This window comes from Leopardus geoffroyi, chromosome B1, assembly GCF_018350155.1.
Source record: "Leopardus geoffroyi isolate Oge1 chromosome B1, O.geoffroyi_Oge1_pat1.0, whole genome shotgun sequence".
NCBI lineage: Eukaryota > Metazoa > Chordata > Mammalia > Carnivora > Felidae > Leopardus > Leopardus geoffroyi.
The window spans coordinates 174,351,135-174,358,729 of NC_059327.1; the positions used below are offsets into that span (position 1 = coordinate 174,351,135).

At 46.3% G+C, this 7,595-nt stretch overlaps 1 protein-coding gene across 4 annotated transcripts in view; it reads right to left on the reverse strand.

Annotated features, from left to right (window-relative positions):
* Positions 1 to 7,341, reverse strand: part of CB1H4orf19 (chromosome B1 C4orf19 homolog) — an 86,089-nt gene extending 78,748 nt beyond the window's left edge. Inside the window, exon 1 of one of the 4 annotated variants that reach the window (XM_045474291.1) lies at positions 7,229 to 7,341. The gene's annotated coding sequence lies outside the window, so the exon portion shown is untranslated. The remainder of the gene's footprint in view (positions 1 to 7,228) is intronic. The other 3 variants (XM_045474288.1, XM_045474289.1, XM_045474287.1) reach the window with 3 other exon arrangements.
* Between the last annotated feature and the right edge of the window lie 254 nt (positions 7,342 to 7,595).

Genomic DNA, 7,595 nt, shown 5'->3' on the forward strand with positions numbered 1-7,595 from the left:
GAAGAACTACTTTATATGAAGAACTGTTTCATTAGAACTAACTCCCTTTCAAAAAAATTCTTTCACGAGATACAGGAAATTGACAAGGGCATTCAGATTTGGAACTCTGTTTGAACTGCTTCTTAGCAAAAGTTGAAACACTGCTACAATTCAAAGGAATGGGAGGGGCGCCTTAGTAGCTCAGTCCATTGAGCATCTGACTCTTGATTTCGGCTACGGTCATGATCCCAGGGTCGTGGGATTGAGCCTGGAGTCTGCTTAAGATTCGCTTGCTCTCTCCCCTGCTGTCGCTCTCTCTCTCTAAAAGAAAAAGAAAATTAAATATACAATAAAATTCTCTAAGGCAGACGCAGCCTGAGAGCAAGCAAACAGAAAATCCAAACTGTCGTTCATTACCGCCAAAAAGTATCTTCTTTTTCAGCAGTAAAGAATGCAAAGGGAACATCCCAGCCTAAAGGTTGGGAAACAGTTCAGAACTTGGCCGTCCAGAACCATCTTCACTTCCTTTTTTTTTCTTTCCTCAGAATCCAAGTTGGCATGAAGTCTTGAGGGATGTGCTTTGCTTCTCAGACTACTGTACTTACGAATCATCTGGGGATCTTGTTAAAATGCAGATTCTGATTCAACAGATCTTTAAGTAGAATCTAGCCTGCATTTCTAACCATCTCTCAGGTGACCGCTCTGCTGCTGGTCCATGGACACCACCTTGAGTAGCAAAGCTATTGGCTTACTGGGAAAAAAAAAATGGTGGATGGTTGTTTTTGGAGACATGAAGACACGGGTTCGAATGCCATCTTTATCAGGTCTTAGCTGTGTGATCTTGGGTGAATAACTTTATTTGTATAGTGGGATTAGTATCTATTCTATATAAGTGATTGGAGGATCCTCTGAGATATTAATAAACAGACACAGTTCTTTTCAAATTAGTCTTTCCCTTGGCTCTCCTAAGCTCATTATCTTGTCCCCCATCACTCTTCTCTGATGATCCAGTTGGCTTATTTCTCTTTACTCTGAATCTTATTAAGTAGCTTGTGTGCACATGCACACACACCATACATTCTTTGAGGGCATGATCATATCTGATTTTATTTTAGTACAGAAATCAATAAAAAGCATTCTTAAAGTTAAATTTTGTTCATACAAAATTCTGAGTTGTACAGTAACACTATTGTTTCCTGCTGCATCACGTAGGGGCAGGGAGGCAAAGCTGTATTTTTTTTGGTGGTTACAAAAACATGCTTTGGGTCAGATCTGAGTGCCAGCTGCACTTCCTGCCTCACTCAGACTGACTTGCCTGGGGTCCGGTGTCTTCACCTGTAAAATAGGATTTCTGCCTTAAACTCAAGGGTTGTTGGGAGAATTAACTTGGTTAAGTTATGCAAAATGCTTACCTAATGTGATTGATTACAAAAATGACCCCATTTCCCCACGCCTCCCAGAATCCTTCCCATTTTCTAAGGCGACCCTGAAGCTCCTCCCATTGAAAGGCAGAGTCTACTTCTCCACCCTTTGAATCTGGGCTGGCCTCTTCACTGGCTTTCAAAGGGGACTGGAGGAGGCGGCTCCTGGGTGGCTCAGTCAGGAGCTTCTGACTCTGGCTCAGGTCAAGATTCTCAGGGTTCGGTTTGTGGGTTCAAGTCCCATGTCAGGCTCTGTGCTTATATGTGCAGAGCCTGCTCCGGAATCTCTCTCACTGACTCTCCCTCCCTCCCCGACTGTCTCTTAAAATAAATAAATAAACTTAAAAAAAAATAAAGGGGACTGGAGAAGTAACTAGGCCTCCTTTTATAATCATGCTGAGCCAACATGTGACCAAGCCCGATGACTCATTAGAGCTGTGCAGCCCAGCTACTCCCCGGTTGCTTTAGCTAATGGTCAGCCAATATTCAAGGGCAGGGTTGCCTTGGTGACCACACAGTAGCCATAAGGGAGCCTGGACAAGACCAGTGGATTCACCAGGTCCAAACTGCTGGTCCACAAAGTCATAAACTAAACAGTAGTCATTTTAAGCCATTACATTTTGGGGTGGCTTGTTCTGCAGCAATGGATAATTAATAGTCTACAGAAGTAATTTCTCCATATGTAATGGCTGGGGAAGAAGGTACTTAACAGAAGATGAATTTCCCATAGCACCAAAATTTGTACTTTTTGGCCAATAGTAGTAGTAGGAAGGTGACCAGGCTGGGAATTGGGATGTTCAGATTCTAGTCCCAGCAGCTTTTCCACTGGACAGCCATATGATCCGAGGCACATCATTTAACCTCTTTGAGCCTCAGTTTCCTCAACTGTAAATTAAGGTGCTTAGAACCAATAATTTTTAAGGTTTTTTTCTGGTTCTAAAAAGGTCTGAGGGTGCATTTTTCCAGAACGCCATATTTATTTCCTTGCTATGAGATAGTTCTGAACTCAATTTTTCTTGTCTTGTAGACTCAGAATGAAATCACAGACAACCTTGATGGTATCGGCTTTGCTGTTTACAGCAGTTGGTTGTGACATTTCACACTTATCGTAATAGCCTTGTGCTGAATCTGTGAGGTGGGCCTCCTTGCCGTGGACCAGGAAGCCACACGGCCAAGCTCGTTGGGAGTCTAAAGAGAAATAATGCCATGTACATTCTGGTGACAATCTAAGTATGTGGCTCTTAACAATTCTTCATGGGTGCAGGAAGACTTCTTTAATTCATTTCTCAGTTGCACTAGTCTGGAGGATGGATGCTGTTGGCTACCTGACCACCGAAGAAGGGGGATAATGCTTCAAAGCCATGAAGTACAGATCCAATCTTCGTCACACATAAATGACCCAAGGTATGTACTCAATTATCAAATGGAAGGAAGATTTAACACCCAAATCAGAAGAAATGTTAAAACTCTTGGGTGTAGAGGCCGACTATGGGCCTAAGAAACACGTGAATCACAAATACACCCAAATACATGTTGTATGACAAAGCTATGCATGTGGCAGAGGCCAAGGAGACCTCCTCCCAAGAACGGGGCTCCACCCGTGTACTGCTCGCACATGCTCAGACACCGTACTTCTGCAAATGCAACAGAGCCTCCTCTGCAGACACAGCGGCCAAATTAAAAAAAAAAAAAAAAAAGGCTGTTCTACTGTCCACTTCTACAACTGCCATGCAATCAAGTTAGGGTATTTGTCTGTTTGTTTACTTATTTTTGAGAGAGAGTGATCATGTGTGGGCTCTGCGCTGAGCACCGAGGGTCTGATCTGGGACTCGAACTCATAAACTGTGAAATCATGACCTGAACGGAAGTCAGACGCTTAACCCATTGAGCCAACCCAGCTGCCTCTCAAGTCAGTGTATTTTTATTCCCAGAAAGAGTTAAGCTAAATCAGAGTGCATACACTACAAGGGCAATAGTCTATTCTAACTTAGCCTTCAGATCTACATATACAAGTGTACACGAAGAAGCACTGGGTTGTGGAAAGTGTGAAATCTATTTGGCTCATTCTTTATCAAAACCTTTCTCTGTGATGGAAACACATGATGTGCAGCTGGAGAGTAGCAGTGGTCAGTAGGGAAAACACCGCAATGAAACACGGCTCACAGCTACCTGCCTGGAACAAATGCAGTTTGAAATGACATGGAAATGAACTTTAGAGACGAGTCATCCAGTATTTCTCTGACTTAATAGCCTAAATACCTTTGTCCTGCTACATATCTTTAGAATCAATTCACCTCTCACTCTTCTCGTGTGGATTTTTATAGCAGCTACCTTGCTGGTATCTTTCCCATTTCATTCTTCTTCTTATAGCCAGAGAGAACTTTCTAAAACACAGAGCTGCTTAAAATCCTTCAGTGGCTTCTCTGAAGGCTGTAAGATCCCCTAAGGCTAGGACTGTGTCCCAGGCACTTTGCTCAGTGTAGTGCCTGATATCTCTAGGTTTACAAGCGTGCTGTCTCCAAGGTCGAGGAAAGGTTTCATTTAATTTTAGAGAGCCACTTGTACACAGAATAGAATTTGCTGCTCACGGTAAAATTTGAGACATACCCCTTTTCTTATTTAAAAAGTTTTAACGTTTATTGTTGAGAGAGAGAGAGAGAGAGAGAGAGAGAGAGAGAGACAGAGCACGAGTGGGGGAGGGGCCACGAGCAAGGGAGACACAGAATCCAAAGCAGGCTCTAGGCTCTGAGCTGTCAGCACAGAGACTGTCTTGGGGCTTGAACTCACAAGCTGCAAGATCATGACCTGAGCTGAAGTTGGACCCTCAACTGACTGAGCTGCCCAGGTGCTCCTTCCTTTTGTCTTTTAATATTCACTGTAGCTCAGGATCATCCTTTCTAAGATGCTTGATGACACTGATTCCGTATTTTGAGGTTTTTTGTTTTGTTTTTGAGAGAGAGAGAAAGAGGGAGTACAAGCCTGGGAAGGGGAAGGAGAGGGGGAGAGAGAGAGAGAGAGAGAGAGAGAAGGAACCAACCCCAAGCTGGCTCCACACCCAGTGGGGAGCCTAATGGGGGGCTAGATCCCAGGATTCTGGGATCATGACCTGACTGGAACTCAAATCAAGAGTCAGACACTCAACTGAATAAGCCACCAGGTGTCCCTTCAGTTCTATTAAGTATCTACTTCAGGACACACATTCATCTGATGGCTATGTTGTGTTTGAGGATAGGGTCATTTTGATGATATATAGTCCTTCTGAAGATTCCAATTTCTGTGGGATCAGAATATCCTCAGGTGAAAAAGGTGAGCAGATAACAGATTTCACTGTCACGTTATTCTCTTAAAACACCACTCAGGTGGTAAACACGCTAAGAAAGGCTACACCTCGGTGACCCATCTGACCTGCAGATAGGTGAAGACTGAGATCTACCCTCCCCTAGCACAGGCTACCGCGTCTTCTGACTTGTCTAGATAGAAAGTCTACCTGCAAACCAGATAATGACAAAAAAGGGGGGTGGGGCAGGCAGCAGCTAGGTATTATTTAACGAAAATCCCCAAAGAGCCCAAGATTCAGGATTTTTGGAAACATTGTTAAACTAGGGGAATTTGCAAGTCCTGGTGAAGAAACCCAGGTACTGGGAGGTTGGTATTCAATTACTGTCTTTGGAAATGGGAGTCCATTCCAACTCGCTTCCAAGCACAGCGAGTGGGCTTTTGCACCAAAGGCAGGGCAGTTCCAGGAGCAAGGACAGCAGTACTCGCTCCGCCCTTGGGCCGGACTCAATTCTGGCCAGAACTCAGCTAGGTTGTGTTTCCAGGCTCAGAGAGATGGTAGGTGGGAAGTCAGGGGGATCATTCCAGCTTCAGGCTATGGAACATATTTAGTTGACATGCAAGTTTTTGTTTTTGTTATTTTTAAATGTTTATTTATTTTGAAAGGACGGGGTTGGAGAGAGAGAGGAAGAGAGAGAGAATCCCAAGCAGGCTCCACACTCAGCACAGAGCTGGATGCAGAGCTCAATCTCACAAGTGTGAGAGCATGACCTAAGCTGAAATCAAGAGTCTGACGCTTAACCCACTGAGCCACCCAGGTGCCCCTGTTCTAAATCCAGATATGCAAAAGCTCTTAGAACACAGCTAAATTGGTCATATTTATCTTTAGATGTCATTGGATATCGAAATCTTCAGAACCATTAAGGACCAGCCATGGGGCCAGATGCCACGAGACATGCACTCATCACATACTTGCTGAAGAGAAACAACAGTACCAGGATGGACACAGAGCGAGCAGAGAAGAGACATAAACCCAACCCCGCCTTCCCGTATTCATGTCTGCTCCGTTCCTGTTCTGTGATCAAGGCAGCTTCTTGTAACTGATTCTTTACACGTTAGGAAAATACAAATAACCCCAGAATTATACTGACCCTTTAGAGCTTCAAAACACTGTTTCAATGACCTGCCTTATGACTGCTAGGGTATTCTAGAGACACTGCTGTTTAGCCTCAGAACCTTTAACATGTCTCCTAAAAATAGTATTAACTGGAGGATTAGATGTGGGAATAAGTGGAATTTTGTGTGTGTGTGTGTGTGTGTGTGTGAGAGAGAGAGAGAGAGAGAGAGAGAGAATAAATAGAATTTATTGTGTTTAAAAGCGATCACTTTCCATTTCTTTCTAGTTCAACTCTCAAAGGTTTCTCATCTTTTCTACAGCAATTACCATAACAGCTTGGGTACAATCACTCAGGACTTTCCTAAGTCAGGGTGAGAAGCGACGTAATTCTCTCACAGTGACAGGCAGATAATTAAAACACCTTCTTTAATGATCTGAACCACCTCATGGAACACTGACTTCTTCCAAATCTACTGGGCAAAAGTCTATACCACAGTGGAAAATAAAATGTACTAAGTTACTGAGGAGAAAATAAAATGTACTAAGGAGAGTTTTTGTTTTGTTTTTAAGGTTAATTACAGTCCTGGAGGGACTGTAAAAAAAAAGTCCCACTGATTTTGAAATTTGTCTTCTATCACTGAAAACTTATTCCGTGGTGGTTTGTGAAAATCTCACCTCATCAGGGCTGCCAAGGTCAAGTGAGACCCAAGCCATCGCCCTGGGAGATGCCTGCCTAATTATTAAATATTCAGCAAACAGTTTGTGACCATTTAACAGTTTGCACCTGGCACGCTCTTACAGCGTGTGGCTTCCTAGAGCTGCACCCTCCCCGCTCCACCCCTTCTCACCGCCGCCCAGGGCGCCAGCACCCCAACCGGAGCAAATCCTGGGACCCAAGGACGTTTCAAAGAAACAGCGGCGGCCAACACCCCATTTCCGTTTTATTCGAAAACGCTCCGATGCTTAAAAATGGGGGAAGGGGACACTTAGAAATAAGGGGAAAATCGCTTGCAGTTTTTCCAACTCAAGTTCTCAGGCGCCGTAGAAAGTTCATTAATTAGGGATTTAAAAACAAAAGTGTTTCATACACCGCCGAGATGCCAAGCTTTCCAAACTGTCCTGGTCTTTAGTTTGGGGACTTTTTCAAGTCCCGCCGGCTCCCGCCCCCTCCCCCTCTCCCTCCCCCTCCCCGACCCCCGGGGCTGAATTTCGCCTCCCTCCCCGTGCCTTTGTTGAATTCTGTGACTTTTCCGAAGTAATCAAACTGAGACTTGCCTCACCCCATTTTTTTTTTTTTTTCCCACCCTGGCAGAAGGCAGTAAAGAAATAAAAACGACCTGCGAGAGAAGTCGGGGAAATAATGCCCCCAAGCCGAGGTCGGCAGGAGGCAAGCCCGCGGCGGGGCCCGACACGCGGGGCGGGGGACCATCCCTACCTGGGGCCGGGCGGCGGCGGCGGGGTCGGGGTCGGGGCGCCCATGGCTTCGCCGGCCTCGGGCGGCGGCGCCGGGAAACGCCAGAGGCTCAGCGCCGCCCGGAGCCCGCCGCGCTCGCAGCGGCCGCCCCGGCGCCGTCATTGGGCCGGCGCGTCACGTGGCGCGGCCGGCGGGCGAGCCTCCCCGGCACGCGTAACCCTTTACCTGCGCGCCCCGAACCGCGCGGGTCCCCGGCGGCTCGACCCCCCGACCCCCGGAGCCGGGCTGGCCCTCCCTCCCCGCGCGCGGAAGCAGCAAACCCGGGCGCTCGCGTCGACCCGGGCGCGTGCCCACCGCCTGCCGGTGCCGGGAAACGTCTCGGTGCCTA